Consider the following 19,821-nt stretch of genomic DNA (forward strand, 5'->3'; position numbering starts at 1 on the left):
CAGGTTTACAGCGTTTCTTCAGAGAAGCGGGGAGCACTCTTAAAATCCCCACGGTATCAGTTGTTCTTGTCTCCACAGTACCTTGAATCTGTCTTAAAAGAACAGCTTGAGAGGCAGCAGTCGAAGAAATGCAGGACAAATACTGCCATTTTTATATCCACATAAACAATGAATATGTTTGAACACAGAGAGGTAAAAGAGCAACCACTGGTTAAGCTCTAGTTGCTTGCGCCCGGGTTGCATGACTACAACTAAGAACAGAACATAGCTGATTGTCCTTATGTGTATGTACAGTCATTTACCATTTGATAAAATCAAGAGGATAAATTGTACCATTGACAGAATTTCTCAAGCTATGTAGATGCTGTCTTTTCTCCTGGGTGTTTAGTTAAATGAGGTTTTCCCTTTCCTGCAGGCAAGTAAATTGTTTTCTTTTTCCTTTTGATCTCTCAGGACTCTGTTTTTCAGCCTGCCTGTCTTACCTTAATTCCTTTTGATAATAGAGGCCTTTTTTCACAATCCACAAAATTGTTGGATAGGTCCATTTGACATGCCATGACAAAACTAAATAAGCAGCTGTTTAGATGTCATGTATCACTTCATTTTTCCATATGTCTCATCCCTAGAGTTCACACTATCATGAGTGTTACGATTTTTGGTGGATTTTGTTGAGCTCCAGCTTCTGGACTTTTTGCCTTAAAATAAACATGAAAATAGCTTACATGTCGAGCTTTTGTGGTTGCAGAAGAGCACTTAATAACCTGCTCAGTTGTATGTGAAAAGAAAATTAAAGCATATTTATTGTGAAAAATCTTCTGATTGGGGGACCTGAGGCATGATTTCAGAATGCTTGGGATTGGTGATATTTCATGCACATTTGTTTGTTGTTTATTAGCAGATAAGCAACAGGAGATGATTTCTGTACTGAAAAATTTTGGGTTAGGAATCTAAAGACTATTTAGTCACACTGACTGACTGTGCCGTCTTAGGCACATGGTAGTTTTCAACACATCTAGAAATATGACTAATAATTTAGCCCATTACTATAAAAATTAAATTATTTTTATGGGCTGGTCAGATGAATACCTGAGCAACTTAATGGATGTAGCCTTTAGTTCCAGGGAAACCCCTACACTGAACATTGTATTTTAAGGAATGACTAGAAAAAATAGGATTTGTAAAACTTTTCTAAGATAAAATTGGTTATTAGATATAGACTTGTAAAAAAAAGCCCAGCTTTCAGGGTTTGGTTTGGATAGATTTTTTTTATTTCCAGGCTGTTGTGTGGCATGGAAGCAGCAATCTATTTTTGTAACTTGTCACTTTTATTTTAAACAAGCAAATCGGCATTCAAATTTCCTGTCCTAATCTAATTAACACAGTGTTTTCTGTAGTAAATAATGGTAGCATCTGCTTCGACTCTTCAGTCAGAAAGTATAGAAAGATACTTTAATTAGTACCTTGATTTTTTTTTTTTTTTTTGTCTAAATTAAATTCTAGAAACTTGTTTAAAATCCTGGGAAAAGACGACTGTATAGGCCTTCAATTTGCTAGGATTGAAGTACCTCTGCGATCTCGATGAACTCTTAACAGTGTCATTTAGAAATGACAATTCTTTTTTATATGATGATATTTTCTGCTGTTAGCCATTGCTACTGTATTTCTGACTGTGTAGCTTTTCAAGACCTTAAGATTAATGCTTTTAATAAATTACTTTTAAGCGCAGGTTTGTTCAAAACCTTGAAATTTGTAGCAGGCAGCCCGTAGTGACAGAAGGGGACTTTTAGTTGTTTATTAGGAGTGAAATCTATATATAAGCACAGGAGACATATTTAGCAGTGAATTTGCTGTGGAAGCTGCTTTCCGATAGCAGGGACATGCTGTTGAAAACCAGTTTGCATTTCATAACCTCAGTTCTACAGGCATCATATCACCACAGCTTATTAAAAAAAAGAGTTGACCCATTATGCAACTCTTAGAAATGAACTAGGAAGGATAATACGAAGTGATAACTTAAGAAGAAGCATTCACACCAAATGCTTCTATTACCCATGAAAGTATTTTTTACATGTGATGTATAAAATACATATATTCATTTTACAAATGAAGATCAGATTCAGCATAAAATTAGATTCTTGCGAAAGACTGTTCTTTTATACATGTAATACTTGCACTTACACGTAATTTTCAGGTAGGCAGAAATTTCTGAATTTACCATTCATACTCTGGTCTTGTCCAGTTTTTCTTCCAATAGTATCTGTATCTTAACTGCACACACTGATCTACAAAGCCAGCAGTAATCACTGCTGGGTTTTTTTTCTGGTCTTACTTTCTTCATAATGAAAAAGTAAAAACTATATGCTATAACTGGCATTTATTCTTCATGTCCAGAACACTCTTCCTTTTTCTAAGTGTTTATTCCTAAAATATGATATGATTTTATCTCTGTGGAAGATGTGCAAGCAACAGGGCAGAGGCTTTCCAATGACAAACACCAAACTAACACAGCAGGGCTGTAACAGATCCCCAGGTAGAAACGCTCATGGAGAACTAGATAATCTTTTTTAATTATCCAATATCAAACCTAGCAATGACTGAGAAAATACTTCTCACCTGACACATCTATAGTCTGCTTGATGGTTTCGAATACATTTTGTTTGGACACCTCTTTTTCTTCTCAGTTTCTTCTCCTCCCTGCAAAACCATACAAAACTTGTTCAAGAAATGCAACTATTTTCACCTCAAATTAAATTTCTAGTGCTTTCCACAGCAGGTAAGAGACCAAAACCACAGCCAAAATTTTTGAGGTGGCAAGGGCAGGATAGCCTAGCTCAGCTGAGGGCTATAAACACTCATTGCTTAGCTTTCAAATTAAAGAGTAGCTTCTCTCTTTTACCTCTCTTATTTCTCACCTTGGTTGTTGTTACAGGTAAAACTTCACAGCACTTGCACTCTGAGGTCTCCAGGTAGGTATTCTGTTCTGGTGGTTTGGAGGGTGAAGGTTGAAAAAGTGAAAAAAAAAAAGGAGGCTTAGAAATAGAGGGAGGGGGGAAACACCAAAATAGATATTGGGTCACTGCAGAGTGCAGAATATTTGTGTCAGAAGAAAGACTGCTACAGCCCAGGTCCCTATCTCCTGCAGATGCACTTAGCTTTGCATGCTGATTAAAATCCTTTGAAGCTGATAGGACTGAATAGGTGTGGTTGAATTTCAACTGATATGTAAGTCCTCAAATGCTGCATATTCCAAAGAAACGGCTTCTATATCAGAAGCCACCCTAACTTTTTTCTTATTTCTGTTGTATCCTTGATAGATATAACCAAAGCTGGAATTTCTTGAATGTTCCAGTGCTGACCCTGGTCCTTCAACATCCCGTTTAACTACTCACATGATAAAGTTATTTGTAAATGTTAAATCTTTGCAGGATTATGGTCTAAAGGAGTCTTAGAGCCTGATCCAACTACTTCAGAGGCCTGCCCTAGATTTTGGTGATCAGTGTATCAGAGCCATACTAAAAGGATTAAGATGCTGCCAGTGCTTAGTGAAGATACAGTTTTCCTACAAGTACAGTTCAGCATTCTAGTACTGACACATTCAGAGCATGTGATATAATGGTGCATGTTATATAGTGTATCTCACCATACTTAGGCTACCATAACTCTGATGGTTTACAGTGGCTCCAGTAGCCATTGCTTTATTTATGCTTTCATAATCCAAATGCTTAGCAGTGTAAATATTTCCTCTGTGTGGCTATACACAGAGAGGTGTATTTACTTATATAATGTGTGAGGTCATGTCACGGAGAAACACGAAGTTTTTGCTAGTGTCTGAGATGAGTGGGTTACCTGCTGCAGTGACTGGGAGGCGTTAGGCAGGCTGCCATGGCCTTATCCCAGTGACTCTACCATGCCTAGAGCTCTCCAGCAGACTAAGCCTTTCTGTGGAGAGGGCAGCACTGCAGAAGTAAAATTACATTTTATAGCACTTCTACAGCTTGTATATATTAGGCTTTTGTAAAAAATAAAGGAAGAAACATTAGAACCCTTTCCCTAGTGCTCCTACAGAAATATTCTGGGGCCTTCTTTTTTCCTCCAGCCACTCTACCCTTTCATTTTACTTCTCTGCCTTCCCTGTGTCAGGAGAACCTTCCTTTTATATCACAGGTGTGGCTAACAGGACTGGGGAAATGATACAGGGAGACACTTGGCTCTTTTTTTTTTCTTTCACTAGCTAGTGGGAGATACAGGATGACCTACAACAGGAGAGAGGTGCCCTGAATGTCTGTGGAGTACTGCTGAAATGTGAACCAGGTGGTGGAAGATGAGGCAAAAAAAGAGGAATTTTTGTGGTGAGTCCTTTTGCTGAGCATTGGAAATCTGCTAGTGAACCAGAAAGGCTGGAGGCCCAGTAAAAGCAAGTAACATGCTAGACAGGAAGACTTTCTGTACATAAAAAGAAAGGTATTTCTTTTTCCCCACATGGTTTGAAATTTATTTCGGGACTACAGAAATTATGATGTCTTGTTTTTTATGACGATAGTCCTGTTATCATATGCTATATGGCCATTCTATCCAAGCAGCTTTCCACCCATCATGAACACACATTAGTTCTACTTAAGAACACTAGGGAAAGAAGGATTAAAAAAAAGTATTATCACTTCTATTTTGTGATGAAGAAGGTGAGAGTCTGTGATGTAGCTATGCCACATGGACGTGGACATCTTTCTGCAGCCAGAATACAAGTTCCCTTGCCAGGTCTGAGTGTCTAGTTAAGAATACTTCCTTTTTCATTATGTGACATCATCATGAACAAACTGATATTAAATGGTGTAAAAAAAAAAAAAAAATCTCTTTTTTGCATGATACCTTTCATCTCAAGATTTCAAAGCACTTTACAATCATTAATCTGTACCTCTTATCCCAGTAATCACATGAGTAAGGTCGTCTTCACAAAGAAGAACTGCTTCTAAATGCGTTCACATCCTGTTGAAGATGAAAGGAGAAGAAGCCAAGTTTAGTCAGACGGGAACTGGGATTAAAACTCAGTACATCTGCTCTCCGTAAGCATCCTTCTTCCTTTCCAACTCATCTACAGATCCAAAATTCCCAGTAGATATTGAGATATTGGTGGGTTTGGTGCATATATGAAACCTGATGATGATTGGTTTAAATTTAGGATCTCCAGCTGACACAGGTCTGTTCTGTTGCTTTGTAGGGAAAAAATTCTGTCATGTCATACATGTAATCACAGCTGTTTTGTTTGTTTTACAAGTGGCTTTCTTCCCAAGCTGGATTTTGTTCAATATGCATTACCAATTCTGTCATATTGGTCAGCAGTGTTTGGGACAAGAATACTTAACCAGATGAATAGTCACCTCCCATGTGAATAACTATAGTGACTTCTAATCCACTCAGTCACGCTGTGGAGAAAGCAGAGAAACAAAACCTATCAATGGGACAAGAACACAGCTTAACTCAGAAAAAGCTTTCAGAATATTAACTGCAAGTTACTGGGTGATTTAAGTTCTTCATAAAAGACAAAATATTGCTGCGACTTTTCAAAGTCAAACATTATTAGTCATGCTTTGTGTTCAGATTTTGCCCTGATTTTGTTTTAGGGTCATATTTGTTTGTTCTAGGGTGAATGGGCTTAGGGCCAGTATAAACCTGGACTTACTGTCTGAGAGTCAAGGGTGTCCACTCTGTGAATGAAATTGTTTCTTCTGGTTGATCTAACTCTACCATAGAAATCTACAACATCAGGTTTTGATCTCTTGCGTAACTATTACGTATGATCTAGTGCAGCCTTTTACTATCTTTTTCTGTGAAGTCTTGGCCATCTTTGTGCTTGTTTCTCATGACCAAAAAGCTGCCTGTTCGGTATTATTTATCTTTAGAAGGAGGAGAGTTGGCAACAGTTCATTACCAGAAAAAAAGCTGGTACTAAGACCTTCTAAATATAACCACTTACTGAATTTACTGATTTTCTTTTTTTCTTTATATGGAATTACTTTTCAGCTACTGTATCCTTCTGGATTCAGGCTGTTGTGTTATTTTTGAATCTTCCCATTTGAGAACAGTATTTCAAGCATTTGAACATATTTTACCCCTTGTACAGGAGGCTAGGCTTTGACCCTGTCACCACCCGAGATGCTTTGAAGTTTGCCCACACCTTTATTTACTGCAGACTGGATTATTGTGACTCCTGCAAAACTGCCTGCCCAGGTACTGCTCTTAAAAGGTTTTGTTAGAGTCAATATATTGAGTAAGAACTTTATAAGCTTTTTAAAATTTCAAGTCACATTACTGTATTATTGATTCTTTGCATTGTGTGATGATGTCCCTCTCAATTTCTACTTTTAATTTGCTGTATATAGAAAGATATGTTTACAGCTTTGCTTGTAGTCCAAGAATTCACAGGATATATATAGCTGGGATGGCTAAAGAATTGTTTGATCAAGGAGTACTTTTACCAAATTGTAGGATGCAATGGACAAAAAGTAGATGGTGTACCAGTACTTAAACTTGGAAACACATTGTGAACTTCAGAATAGTTACCCTAAGACTGCTAGAAGCAAAATCAGATAAAATCGGAGATGGGTTGCAATAAGAAAGCAAATAATTGATGGTAACATAGCTAATATCATTTGACATAGCTTTATGGGTGATAGAGCTTGACACTAGACATGTAACATGCATTTGTAAGTGTGGCTAGTAAACATGCCTATGTTGATCTAATATATGATTCAGTCATTCTAAGGACATTGGACATTCTGATTAAAATAAAAAAGAGAGAAATGCAGTATTAGCTAGCTAGTTAATTGATAGGCTGAAAAAGTTGTTAGTTCGGGTATTAGTTAGTCTGAATTATTTCTGTTCCTTCCAAGAATTTGTTCTTGCTCTGGTGAAATTACATGTTTTTATCGGTCGATGTGGAAAGTGCTGATAACTCCAAGTCACTTATAAAACCTGATGTAAATAATTTGATAAGGCATGATCACTTGAGTGATATGCGTTTGAATATTAACAACCAGTTTTTAAGGAGGAAGAGTCTAACAGAGGCTAATTTATATGTTTAATCCAAGAGTTAGTGTTTTAGCCTACAAGTAAAGGAAAGGTGACTTTTCGTTCTATAATCAAGCAGAAGGAACACCCTAAATTTGGAAGCAGAAACTAGATACATTCAAGCCATGTTTTTATTCTGAGGCAAGCTAGTTCTTGGTGCAATCTTCTTTGGTATGCAGAAGCTTCTTTAATACATGACACTTTTTATTAAAGACAAAAAAAAATTCTGAAATGAGAAATATAATGCAGGCAGAAAGTATATGGTTGAAAATGAACAGCCTCTGTTAAATAGGAAGTCAAGTTAAATGATGATAAATTTCCTCAGGTCTTAATCTACATATAATATCTTCCTTTGAATCCTATTTTCTTTCTGATTATTAATAACCTCTGCTATCAAGCATATATTCAATATGAGTTGAAACAGTAGAAGACATGGCTCCTTTCCTGTTGTTTTCTGTTTCCACATACATGTACAACAATTCACTCAGAAGTTTCTCAGAACCAGCAGAAGTGGTAAATGGTTTTAAAACAAGCCAATACTTCGAGTGCTTTAATGTTCAGTTGTGGTAAAAAGCATGATTAAAGATTATCCATTTACTTTGCACGACAATGGCAGTACTGTCAGATGAGGCGTGGCATCTGGGGGAGTAGTAACTCCTAGCCAACAGGACATTACTGAGTTTAGAAATCACTTAACCTATGCTATCTATAGCCTTATTACATAAGCACTTCCTGAAATAGCATTGAAGAATATAGTTGTAACTTATTGTTAAAAATTCAGTTATTTTCTTATCACCCAGATGCAGATCTGATCTGCACCACTGAAGTCAGTGGAAGAAGGATGAAGCTAAATGGCCGTTAGTCTTGTGAACTTTTTGTACATGCAGAAATGTGCTCATGCTGCATCCCTCTAGGTTAGGAGATAGACTGCCCTCTGGGTCTCGTGAGACTTTTTTAGGGCCAGGTTAGGGAAGAAGCTTTAATCTGACTTGTCACTTTGGAAAGTCTTCTTTCCCTCCTGAGTAAATCAGCAACCTATGGTGACAAGTTTCCTAATTTACTACCTAAGTGAGAGCCTCTGAGTCTGTGGTATTGGTGCTTCTTTTGGAGCTATTTCTGATACAATTGGTGGATTCTTGCTTCTTGAGCATTTCTTAACCAAAGGCCAACTGATACATACATCCTGATACAGTGTTTGGTTTTATTGTTCTATCTGACAGGATTTACATCAATAAACTTGTTGTGTTTCTTTATTTGCCTTGTCTTGATGAAGTTTGCTTTTTTGACCTCCCTGGAAAGGTACACTGAATTATCTATGCATGGGATGTGACCAAGCTGAACTCTAGCTGGTCTGCAATTTGCATCCACTTCTGAATTTACCATAGCAGAGAAGGGAGGTGGAAAGGAGAAACTAAGCAAGTTACGCCCCCACAGAAGAGGGTGAAGAAATTGTATAAGAGCACGATACAAACAGGGATCTTGGAAATAATACCTGTGCCTAGTATTAGTTTACTTTTTGTTCTGTACTGTATAAATCTCATTTTGCTCCATCTAATCTAAAAAATGCATTTGCATAATGACATTTTGTTAAATAACAGGTACCTTGTTGAACTGTTTAATTAAGCTTTGGCTGACTTGTGTGTATTTTCAAATCCTTACTTCCTAATACCTTTAAAGGAGATGGAGTTTGCCAAGGTATCTGTTTAATTATTTCACCTATGTTTATTTGGGAAGTTTTCTTTTTAATCCAGTTTCCTCCCTCTTTTCTTCTTCTTTCCTCCTTCTTTCCCTCTTTCCCCTCTCTTGCAGAACACAGGACACAGGCATTCAGAATTAGGCAGTTGTCCAAATCTATTTCAAAACAAAATTTTAAATCAAAACTTCTTGCAACTACAGGGTGAAGGTCACATGTACTTTCTCTGAGTCAGGAGGAAAACTTGCAGTGATGTTGCAGACCCATTTCTCTTTCCTCTCCCCATAAATATATGCATAATGTAGAGCTATAAAAATGTTATTTTTCAGGAGAAGTCGAGGTTACCTTGTCCCACATACGACCAGTTGAAAGAACTCTGGCTCAGAAAAAAAAGACTTAAGGTAGGCATATCTTACCTAAGTAACTTTTTTTTTTTTATTCCTGATTAACAGCAAAGACTTAGCAAAGCATGTCTAGATTTTGCAGTATTAACAAGCAGCTGCATTATTACTATAATAATATCACTTGATATCAGAGGCAGAGAAATTTGGAACCTGAAATAACATTCAGAGATGGGAGAAATCATGGCATTTTGCACATACTAGCTATACAAAGCTTTTGTAAGCGCTAGTTCCATGTTCACACCTTCCACCAGTTTTCCATACTGAACCCACAGAAAGCCTGTAGTGATGTAGGAAGGTAGATACTTTGAGCAAAACTTGAAGTAGATATAGAAGTTAACATAGCTGAAGCTGCATTTGTAGCTGAAAACATTCTAGTATTTTGATTTTTCTCTAATGTTTCTATGGTAGGTGTCCTTGCATGTTTTTCAGGTGCTTTTGAGTCACTTTGCTGTACTGCTGGCTGTGAAAGTGAGAGAACAGCTTCTGCAGATGAAAGGCCAGCAACGATAGCACTGGAATGTGACCTCGGGCATTTATCAGAATGACATTGTCTGTCAGACGATACTGCATTCTTATTTTTACGACCACTTTTGGCATGGAATCAGGTCAGTTCAGGATGGGGGCATATATTACCATGCTATGCATACACCCATAAATGGCATGTGAAGACTCTTAGTATGAAGTTAGCATAGTTAATATGAAATATGTTTAATTTCAAAAGCCCTCTCTTGTGTGTAGATATTTAATATGTTCCTCTATTGCTTCCAACCTGTGTTAAAAGTCTGCTTGAAAGAAACCACTGGGATTAGAGAAGAACTGGTAATTATTGCGGAAAAAGAAAATTAAACAAGGATAATTTTCGTGCTGTGGATGATGGGTATTATTCTGTGCTTAACAGACCAAGGTCTCATAAACTGTGATTACTCCTTCTTGCCTCAGATTTCTGAAGTACCTGAAACAATAACAGAAAAGAAGCTATTACGTAGAAGATAGATTTTGAGTAAATCATGTTCCTTGGGTGTAATCTCCATAGCTTCCTTCTCCTTACCTGCCATTGAAAATAATGGTGGCACGTGCTTGTTGGATAGATTGTAAGGTTGAAAGCTGTGACTATACATGAACTGTTATTTCCTTAAGCCACAACATCCACAGCTGCGAAACAGGATGAGGTTCAAGAGTCCTCAAAATAAAAACCTGTCCTTTGTAATGCAAATTCTATTATTTCTATGGTACTGTTTCTAAGGTATTACAGATCTGAGGTTTATTTGTAGATTGTGTCTCTCAGGAGATTCCAAAGGGCCAGGAATATTTTGAGGTTTTGTTGGTGCATACAGATTAGGACAATGCACACAGGTAGGGCTGCCTTTAAGCTAAAGGGTTGAAATGCCAAAAATTTTGGTCTTTTTACATCTGGATGAAAGGAAATACTTCTATTGCTCTTCTTTTACTGTGGAGTGTGGAAGAAATTCTGCGTTTGCTTCCATGATGAATCATGCAGATGTTAGTTATGCACACGTTCTAAGGTGAAACTCCATCCTTAGTTTTTGATAATTCTTCTGCTCTTGAAAGGAGAATTGAGATTGCTTGTTCTCTGTCTTCCAGTTCCATCTCTAATTCTTTTTTTTTTGCAGATGAATATGCTGGAGGATGTTTATAAATGAATATTTAAATAGCATTCATTTTTGTGCATAGAAAATGTAACAAGATCTCTGATACTCTAAAGCTGAAAAAAATAGCAGTGAGTTAGTAAATAAATTGAAAATTATGATTTTAGCCAGTTACATCTTTGTGTTTCTAAGATAGTTTCTTACGCAAGCTAAAAAGATCGAGCATTTCTTCGTAACAATGCCCACCCCATACCAAAAAAGAGCAGCAGGAGAGTTATCCATGTTACAAATCTCAGTTGTAAACCTGTTTCTTTGCTATTAAAATATAATATCGTGGTAGAGTAATTACAGAAATAGAAAGCATTTCAGGGTGAATGAATGAGCAAAATACTCTTGCTGAACAAGTGCCTAAGTGCTTCCAATGACAAGGTGAACATACTCCTGATCTAGAAAAATAGAATCAGTTTCAACAGTGTTTTGAGTTGTCAGGTTTTGAGCATGCTCGTAATTTTCTCACTAGTTTTTAATCCTGTGTTTGGGAAGTGCCTGGACTGATAGGCTGAGTCATTTTCTAGTGATTAAGTGCTATGTCTGAACAGGAAACATACTGCAAAAGGCTTAAGGGGGTTTATAAATAGAAAATGTTCTGAGGGAAAAGTGTTGCTCAGAAAGTAAATTCTATTGATACATGACTGCATAGATTTCTGTTGAACAAGACAAGTATTTTTTAATGGAAAAATTTATTTACAAAAACAAAGCTTTAATTAGTAGTATTTCTTTACATCTTTCTCTTACTCTGATGAATGTGTAGGGACAGTAATCACTATCAAAACAAAGTGCCTCGATAGCTATCCTTCTTTTACACAGCCTATGCTTTTGATTCCAAGAACATATTTCTTTAAACTTGTCCTTGTTAAACTGACAAAATCCTAGTTTACTGTGCACTGCCTATGTGCTTTCTCCACATAATGTGAATAATGTCATACATTGTTATCATAATGTCACACCTGCAGAAGGAGCAAGGAATGGAACACAGAAACTAGGAATTCCTGTGTTAATACTGCTTCTGCTATTGTTAAATTATTGTTAAATTAGTGAGTCACCTTGGACAAGTTTTTCTATCATTTCCCTAGGTTTTCATAGAACTGTGATTGATTCGTCTTCACTTTGTTCTTCTGGAAAGGTAGGATAACAGCTACTCCTCCATTTCAGAATGGTATTTTATGACATGCTGAGTATGAAGCATAACAAGTTACTGCACGGTTCCCTTGAAGTCAATAACTGTGTCCACACAACTAGAAAGGGTGTCTTTTTTTGCCCCTCTCTGTTTAGCAGCCATCTTGGGATCTATATCTGGTCATATTATAGTGTTACTTACTAGCAAACTGATCATTTGACTGAAAAGAGCAGTTCTGTCATGGTTTAAAGAGGAGCTATGTTGTTAACACAGGAAAAAAAAAATATCGTGGACAAGTAATAGAATTAAAATCAAACTTACCTAATTAATAGCTGGATTCAAAGCTAACCAAAGCCAGTGGGAGTCTTTCTACTGGCTTCATTAAGCTTTGCATATTGCTCAAAGAAGTGCTAGTAATACAGCGCAGCCAGGCCCTGGGAGATGCTCCAACCCCGTGTTCTCAGCTGACCTTCTTTGGCTGGCGTACAGAGCTGCTAGGGTGATAATAGTACTACATATAGTACCAAGGGCAGGCTAAACTAAAACCTGAAATGAAAAAAAATATTGTAGGAAAACCCTCACTAAAAAGAAAAAGCTAAATGTAAACAGTAAATGATAGCAGTATTATGGGTTCTTTTGCCTTCAGGCAAGCGCCTACACATTTATAAATAATGACATGCAGACATTAGTTTAGTTTAAGATGCTTATTGATGCTTTGTAGACTAATGTTTTAAGCAAAACAGAAGGCAAGAGTGGGCAAGTTTCCAAAATCTGGGTATACTGTGAAATAAAAAAAGTACATATAAGTACTCTCTCCATGAGTGCACAGTGAAATGTACGTGTGCCTAAAAATTCTACTACTGTACATTAAAAAAAATCCTACTCGATCACTGCCTGGAGTAAATGATAGGAGAAGTGGCAGGGCTCATGAAGGAAACCAGCCATGTAATTCAATCAGAGCTGGAAGTCTGCTTGAATGTAGAACTCCTTTTTTTATAAGGAAGCTTCATTTGTAAAGCTTCACAGTAAACCATAAACTGTTCTCTGAAACAGCCTGTTAGATAGGGACTGTGCTTTATTGTAATGTAATATGAATTATCCATGTATATTTAAACTTTTTTTTACTGCCTGACAACAGATATTTGTCTGTGTGGGTGAAAGCGAAAGGCCAGGGAGTGATCTCTAGCTCACCAGGAAGTACTGCACTACTGTAAATAAACCATTTGAATCCTGCGAAGTTGTTTCAAACTGACTTTTTTTTTTTTAATACTGAAAATACCTTGTAGTCTTTAGCTTATACATTGTGATGACAGATGCATATCTTGAAAGAGCAGCATAATTGCTGCTCATTGAGAAATTGCAAGGGTGCAATATAGCTAAAAGAAACATTTCACATGAAGAAAGAAGTGCTTTCAAATCAGAAAGATTGAATGGCAAACGACGACTTTTGAGTTGTGCTGAGTTCCACAGGTCAATCTCATCTATGTATTTTAAATAACCTCTGAAGGGCGCTTGAAAGAAATGCCAGTTCTGTGAACACCACGGAGCAATCGTACAACAAGCTGATGGACTAAATTTCTGCTCAACAGGATTTTCCCTGGGAATGTGGCAGTTGTTAGATGTCTTCATTTCAGCTGTGGCGAAAACGCACTTGTGCCCAGGCTTTGTTTTCTCCCCAACTGCTGCTAATACCATCCCAGAGAGTTCAAAGTGGTTTTGCTCTCTGTGTGTTCAGGCTCCTCCTTCACCAGCTGAAATCTGATATTTCAAACTCAGGGTATACATGAGCAGGAAGGGTGAAGGGATGCCAACTGCCCTGTTGACAAATTAGCAGATGCACAGGATTTTATTTTTAATGCTGGCATGGAGACTGGAAAGCTATTGGCAGAAGGTGCAACTCTGAAAAGGTCTCTAAGTTGGGGTTTTTTTGTTTTTTTGTTTTTTTTTTGTTTTTTTTTTTTTTGGTTTTTTTTTTTTGGTTTTTTTTGTTGTTTTTTGAAATTGCTAACATGTTTAAATACTAAATTATGGTGTTCATAATAATATTTTACAGGTTGTCAAGAACAGTACTGCTTGTGCTGCAATCCACTGGGATTGCATGAGCTAAGAAAACCCAACAGAAAAGAGGCTGTTCAACAAGCCTTAGTGTTACCCTCAGAGCCAATGGCGATTCATGAGGTGGCACCTCTCTGTCAAGTGCTATGCCAATAGCAGAGTGGTGGTAGGAAATGGTGGTGCTGCAGAGCCTGCCACCTCAGAGGGAGGCAGCAGTAGGGGCTCAATTACCTGCAACATCTTTGACATCTCCAAAGCTTATGGCAAGGAGGAGAATGACCATGACCTTATTCCCCATGTGGTCTCAACATGGCAAATGCTTGCTGTGAAACTTTTGCTCTGCCAGGTGGGCTATGGCACTTGCCTTCCCTCTCATAAGTAGTGTTGAAGAGGATTGTGTCCTCCTGAACCCCTCTGAATTTGGCAGATGCGTTTCGGTAGTGATGTCTGCACACGGCCTGCATCTGCATGGCAGTGCTGAGCTCCTCTGGGGGCGGAGGCATTATGTAAGGGTGAGCTCTTCCCTATAGGTTTATGGAAAACTGACAATGCTGGAAGGGGGCCAGTTTAACTGGGAAGACTGAAATTGACTAAGCTTCAACAACTTAATTATCACATAAGGTGAAAGAGCTGAATGGCTTTAGGCCCCATTTAAGAAACCAGGGATGAAAGGGTGGAAACAGGAGTAAACTGCTTTTTTCCTGTGATTAGATAAGAAAGAAAAATCTTCAGTGCTGCTGTAGCTGGATATGAAATAAAAAACCTGAAGTTGCAGTAGGTAGTTAAAAAACAATTAAACTTTCAAGAACATATTCCTGAGTAGGAGTTTGAGAACACTTGTAGTTTTTACCCAGAAAGAAGTCCAAGCCTTTGAGGATAACTTTCCTCAGATTAAGGTAGTGATTAGAGACTCACAACTTTATAACACCAGTTTAGGAAAAATTCTTTTTTGTGCCTGTACTGGGGGTAGCCTATCAATACCATGAATAGCTTTAGCAGTTGTGTTGCTGTGCTGCTATTTGGCCTCCAGTGAGGACTGAGAAATACTTGCTTGTAACAGATGTCTTGGTCTTTTTTGTTTGTTTTTGCAGCTGAGTGAGGTCAGAAGAAAAGCTGGTAATTGGTTTAAATGAGCATAGGATTGACTCCAGTGAAAGGTAGGAGTCTGGATGAAATTTTCTTTCTTACTAGTAAGCGTAGTAGTGAAGAAATGTCACTATGCACATTTCATCAAGTGTAACCGCTTACCTCCTGAACCATGACAACAAGTGAGTATTTTTGAACAAAGTTTACATATGCAAATATTTTTAACACACATTAATCAGATGGAAATGCAAATCTACAGGTAAACCAAATTTTTATACGCATTGACCTTTTCTTGCTGAACTTATATATATATATATATGAACTTATATATATGAATATATAACCATAATGTGCACAATTTCTGTGGAATCTATAAGTCCTTAGTTATTCCACTCTTATTGACAGTATCCTTTGGAAATCCATGTCAACATTATCTTGAAGAAAGAGTAAATATGAGAGTAAGAATGTCAGTGGTGTTAGTTGACACTTCCTACAGAATCCAGAACATGGAAAGGAACTTTATAAGTTGTGATTATACATTGGGCCAGAGTCCTGATTATGACAGGACAATAAAATTCACATTTCTTCTTCTTTGCCCATACCCCGAGTTTGCGTTTTAGTTGCACTGTAAGAGTGCCCAAGTTCATCATGGCTACTTTTCATGTTTTTGTATAAATGTTGATTGTAAGTGGCATTAAACATGCATAACTCTTGTTTCTTAGTAACCTTATTTTTTAAACAAAGGGGGTTGAATACATATAATTTATTTATTTTACGCTGTCAAGACAGACAATAATGCATAACAGACAAAACCGATACCCAGCAGTTGCTGATTGTTTTCTATTATCTCCATAGAGCAAGTTAGAAACATTTGTTTTAGATAATTTTTTTAAAAGGCTACATCTTCTTCCTAGCCATTCCTTCCTGGCAAACCATGAGAAGCAAGGTCATCTCTTCTCTAATACAGCATAATGCAGCACAGTAAATGATCAGTCACTAGAATCTCCCAAAATAAACACTGGAATTGCCAAAGAAAGTACCTCCTTCCCTGTGAATAAAATAAAAAAAGAGAGATTTAGTATCAAACTTCTAACATGAGTTAGCTCATGCATATGGAGTCATATTCACTAAAGAAACAATTACAATACTGCAGACTTACTATAAGTGTTTAACTTAAAAATGAAGAATAAGAATCTGTGAAACTAGAAGCATCGTGATTAGAAGTGGTGTGGTTTCATCCTTGTGCTAGGGAAGTACATCTGAGTGTTCAGCTGGCTGAGAAACAATGATTTCCCTAAAATACCACCAGAGGCTATCTCTGCACTCAGTTACCATGATGGTTCTCACTGCTTCTGTCATTCTTCCATTAATGACACTCAGGGAAGACTTTGTTCAGCAACACCCACAAAATATAAATAACATTTAATTAAATAAAGTCTCTGCTAAGATTTAATATGCTAACATCAAAGCATCTGGGAAGTGATCTTTGTCTCTGACACAAGGTTTCCCACAGACAAAAAATAATATCTCAGGTTCTTGCCGACAACACATACAGAATGGTTCATTTGTATAAAGCATGTATTTACTTAATAAAAATGTCTGTCCCCATTCACTGATAGACACATTCTACAAACTATTTTCATGCAAGTGTGTGCTAAATACACAAGTTTTCTGTGTATTTTTATTGTTCGGTTTGGGGTTTGTTTTGTTTCTCCCTCTTCCCCCAATTTCCATAACATCTCTATCACAGATCACTATATTTTTCTCCTGGTACAATCTGAAGCAACCTAGCCAGCTATTTTGCAATGTGATGTCCTTTAAGCAGCTGACAGTTACCAGCTCATGCAGATGTTTTAGCACCCTAACAAAGCAGAATCTATTTACCAGCTGTATGCAGCCTGGAATCATTTGGCTCAAAAGACTGTGCATTAACTTTAATTTCTTTATCGCTTTAGCTATTCAAGTTTCACTTTGCCCTGCAATGTCTTGATCTGAAATCAAGTATGACCAAACACACAGTACGTTTTCAGGGAAGGTGTTAGCAAGGTGGCACAGGAAGGAAATCTTATCAGCTTTGTGAGCTTGGTTGGTTAGATTTACAGAGAGTCGTTTGTCAGCAGAATCCAAAGCAGCAAAGCTGCAAGTACTGGCTAGGAAAATGAGGCCTGATACAAAGCCTATTGGAATCCAGGCAAAACAATATTTAATTACTTGATCCTTTTCTCTCTGAAGTCAATGAGATGCTGACATTTGTTTCAACAGGAGAAACAGCTCTATGCATTCTACATTCTCTCATGTATTTCTTAGAGCAGTGACTTTGCAAATCAAAGCAGAATCAAAACTATCTGAGCACACAAAACCACGTCAGAAGTGAAAATATAAAATATCTGTGGAAGAAAGCCTGAGGGGCTGAGGACTTGGCATTAATAAAATGAAGACTTCTAGTGATATTCCTTAGGGGAAAAAACCCAAATATATCCCTATGGAAGACTACATCTTTGAACGGCTGACAAAAAGACTGGCTACAGCAAGGACAGAAAAAGAAGAAGAAAATGCAACTCTATAATAATGATTTATTCTACCCTTCATCATGTCCATTATTTGATTATCTGTCAAGTCTTCTCAAAATGTAAATATGCCTTACAAAATGATACACGCCCCAAGAGAAGTTTGGAACTTCTTATGGTTCTGCTTGTTTGGTTGTTGCTTTTTAGAACTCAAAAAATGTTTCCATGATTTGTAGTTACAATATCACCAAAGCTGACATTATCAAGTGAAATGACACTGAGATGTGACTCTGTTGTACAAATAAATACAGGATTATAATTTCATGCCTTACTAAAATGTTATCCCAGAGAGTGTGAAGCTCCTTTCTTTTGCCTTCAAAGAAGGAATTTTTTGATTCATGAACTGAAGATTTTGAAGAGGCTGGTGCTGGCTAGCTAGGTACCCTCTACATGAGATTGTACTTACCAAAATGCTTTAGGAAATGAATCAGATACTGGGAGCAAGAGATCATCCTGTGCTCATATTTGGTGTAGCATTAGAAATTTCACATCAGTAAAATCCTTTTTAGGCTCAGGGAGATTTAGCCAGCAAAGACACATGATCCAGAGAGGGAAGTTTCCTAGATTTGTGTCAGTAACCTGTATCAGATGAGCTCTACCTCTTTTTTGTCAAAATAACAGAGAAAATATTCAAATATGGAAAACCAAACCAAAAACTCTTAAAAGGCCCACCCGCACACATGCCCCAAACCCAAACAACAGAATATTTGAGTTGAAGAAAGGAGGACTAATGCTCCCAACCTGGGGATGTGTTACTGGCTAGGTGTGCTGTGGGACAGTTTGTTAGAGCTTGCCCCCTTACTCAGGGCAAATAAAAATCCTGGCACTTCTGTGCCAACATGGGAGTGCCCCACTACTGTTACTGTAGCAGAAGCACTGGGTGTATGAGATATTGCTAGTATGAGGAAGGCAGGGTGATGGAGGACTCATCCCCACACTTCCCTAACAAATGATCTTGTAGTCATCTGTGGGAAGAGGGCTAGAAAATTAGGAAGGTGTGTTTTGTTGGTACTTCTGTTTGGTTTTTTTAATTAAGAATCAAGGATCCTGTGGAACAGTTGAAATATTCATTATTTACCAAGGAACCAAAGCGTTTTGAAGTGTTGCTCAATAGATACATATAAATCAGTTAATGTATTTAGAAACTTGAACAGAAATGTTGCTTAGAAGGTGTCTTACACGAGAACATTTCCATTACATGCTAAGGGTATTATCTGATACATTAAGGATCGGGTAGGAAGGGCTATTTCCTGCACATGTGGTAAGAAAATCCAGCCATTCCAGGCTCCAGGAAAATTACATGCTCCCACATGAAGAATTCAGCTTCCTTTCCTTAGATCTATGTTCTTTTCCTCAATCTATAAAGCAAAATTCCTTTAAAAGAACCACTCTAATGGCTTTATATGTTCATTTAGAACAAAAAGCGTTACTGAAGGAAGAGAACATGAAAATCTGTATTTAACTAATGATTCTCACCGGAGATAAATATGATGACAAACTTCAAACCAAAAGCAGGAAAATACCTATGCTAACCATTATGGCCTTTCATGTGATGCAGGAGAATGTCAAGATTTCACCTTCATAAGCCACCAAAAGGTAAGGAAGTTTTATTACCTTTTATCAGATCATGAACTGATACACACCGTGTATGTGTGAATGCTCAAAGTCATAAAGGAGATGATTGGTGGAGGAGGGGGGAGTTCAGTGTGGTCTCCTGAGACCCAGGCTGCGACATAACCAGACTATCTCTTGTATAGAAAAAAAAGTTCAGCTAACTTTGCAGAAATCCACAGTTAATCAGAAAAGATCAGACAAGTTGTTTAAATACCACAAGAAGGGCTTTTATTGTGTTGGATATGTAGATAGTGTTACGTTTACAAGAATTTGAATAGATAGGCTTGCACATGTCAGGAAAGGGAGTGCTTTATATAATCAACCACAGTGAGAGGATGAACGTCCTGCACTGGAGTTAGCAGGCATGGCTTTATACTAGCTGATAAGGCTGGCTTATTTTTCATAAGGGCTATTCTTACTCCTTTTTCCTATCCTTTCAACGGGGGAGAACAGCCTAGGACTGTACACAAAAAAATGTACAAAGCAGCTGCACTGTTAAAAATAATGGGTTAGGAACTTGGGCTTGCTGGAAGGGGAGGCTGCACAGCACCCA

At 37.5% G+C, this 19,821-nt stretch overlaps 1 protein-coding gene across 9 annotated transcripts in view; it reads left to right on the top strand.

Annotated features, from left to right (window-relative positions):
- Nucleotides 1-19,821, top strand: part of MICAL2 (microtubule associated monooxygenase, calponin and LIM domain containing 2) — a 132,228-nt gene that overhangs the window by 30,472 nt on the left and 81,935 nt on the right. For 6 of the 9 annotated variants that reach the window (XM_030485217.1, XM_030485216.1, XM_030485224.1 and 3 more), the window contains 8 exons: nucleotides 2,930-4,349; nucleotides 4,925-5,060; nucleotides 6,119-6,225; nucleotides 9,088-9,159; nucleotides 9,571-9,767; nucleotides 11,903-11,952; nucleotides 15,093-15,158; nucleotides 19,070-19,250. The gene's annotated coding sequence lies outside the window, so the exon portion shown is untranslated. The remainder of the gene's footprint in view (nucleotides 1-2,929; nucleotides 4,350-4,924; nucleotides 5,061-6,118; nucleotides 6,226-9,087; nucleotides 9,160-9,570; nucleotides 9,768-11,902; nucleotides 11,953-15,092; nucleotides 15,159-19,069; nucleotides 19,251-19,821) is intronic. The other 3 variants (XM_030485219.1, XM_030485218.1, XM_030485221.1) reach the window with 3 other exon arrangements.

The sequence above is a fragment of the Strigops habroptila genome, chromosome 4 (genome assembly GCF_004027225.2).
Source record: "Strigops habroptila isolate Jane chromosome 4, bStrHab1.2.pri, whole genome shotgun sequence".
In the NCBI taxonomy this organism is placed as follows: domain Eukaryota; kingdom Metazoa; phylum Chordata; class Aves; order Psittaciformes; family Psittacidae; genus Strigops; species Strigops habroptila.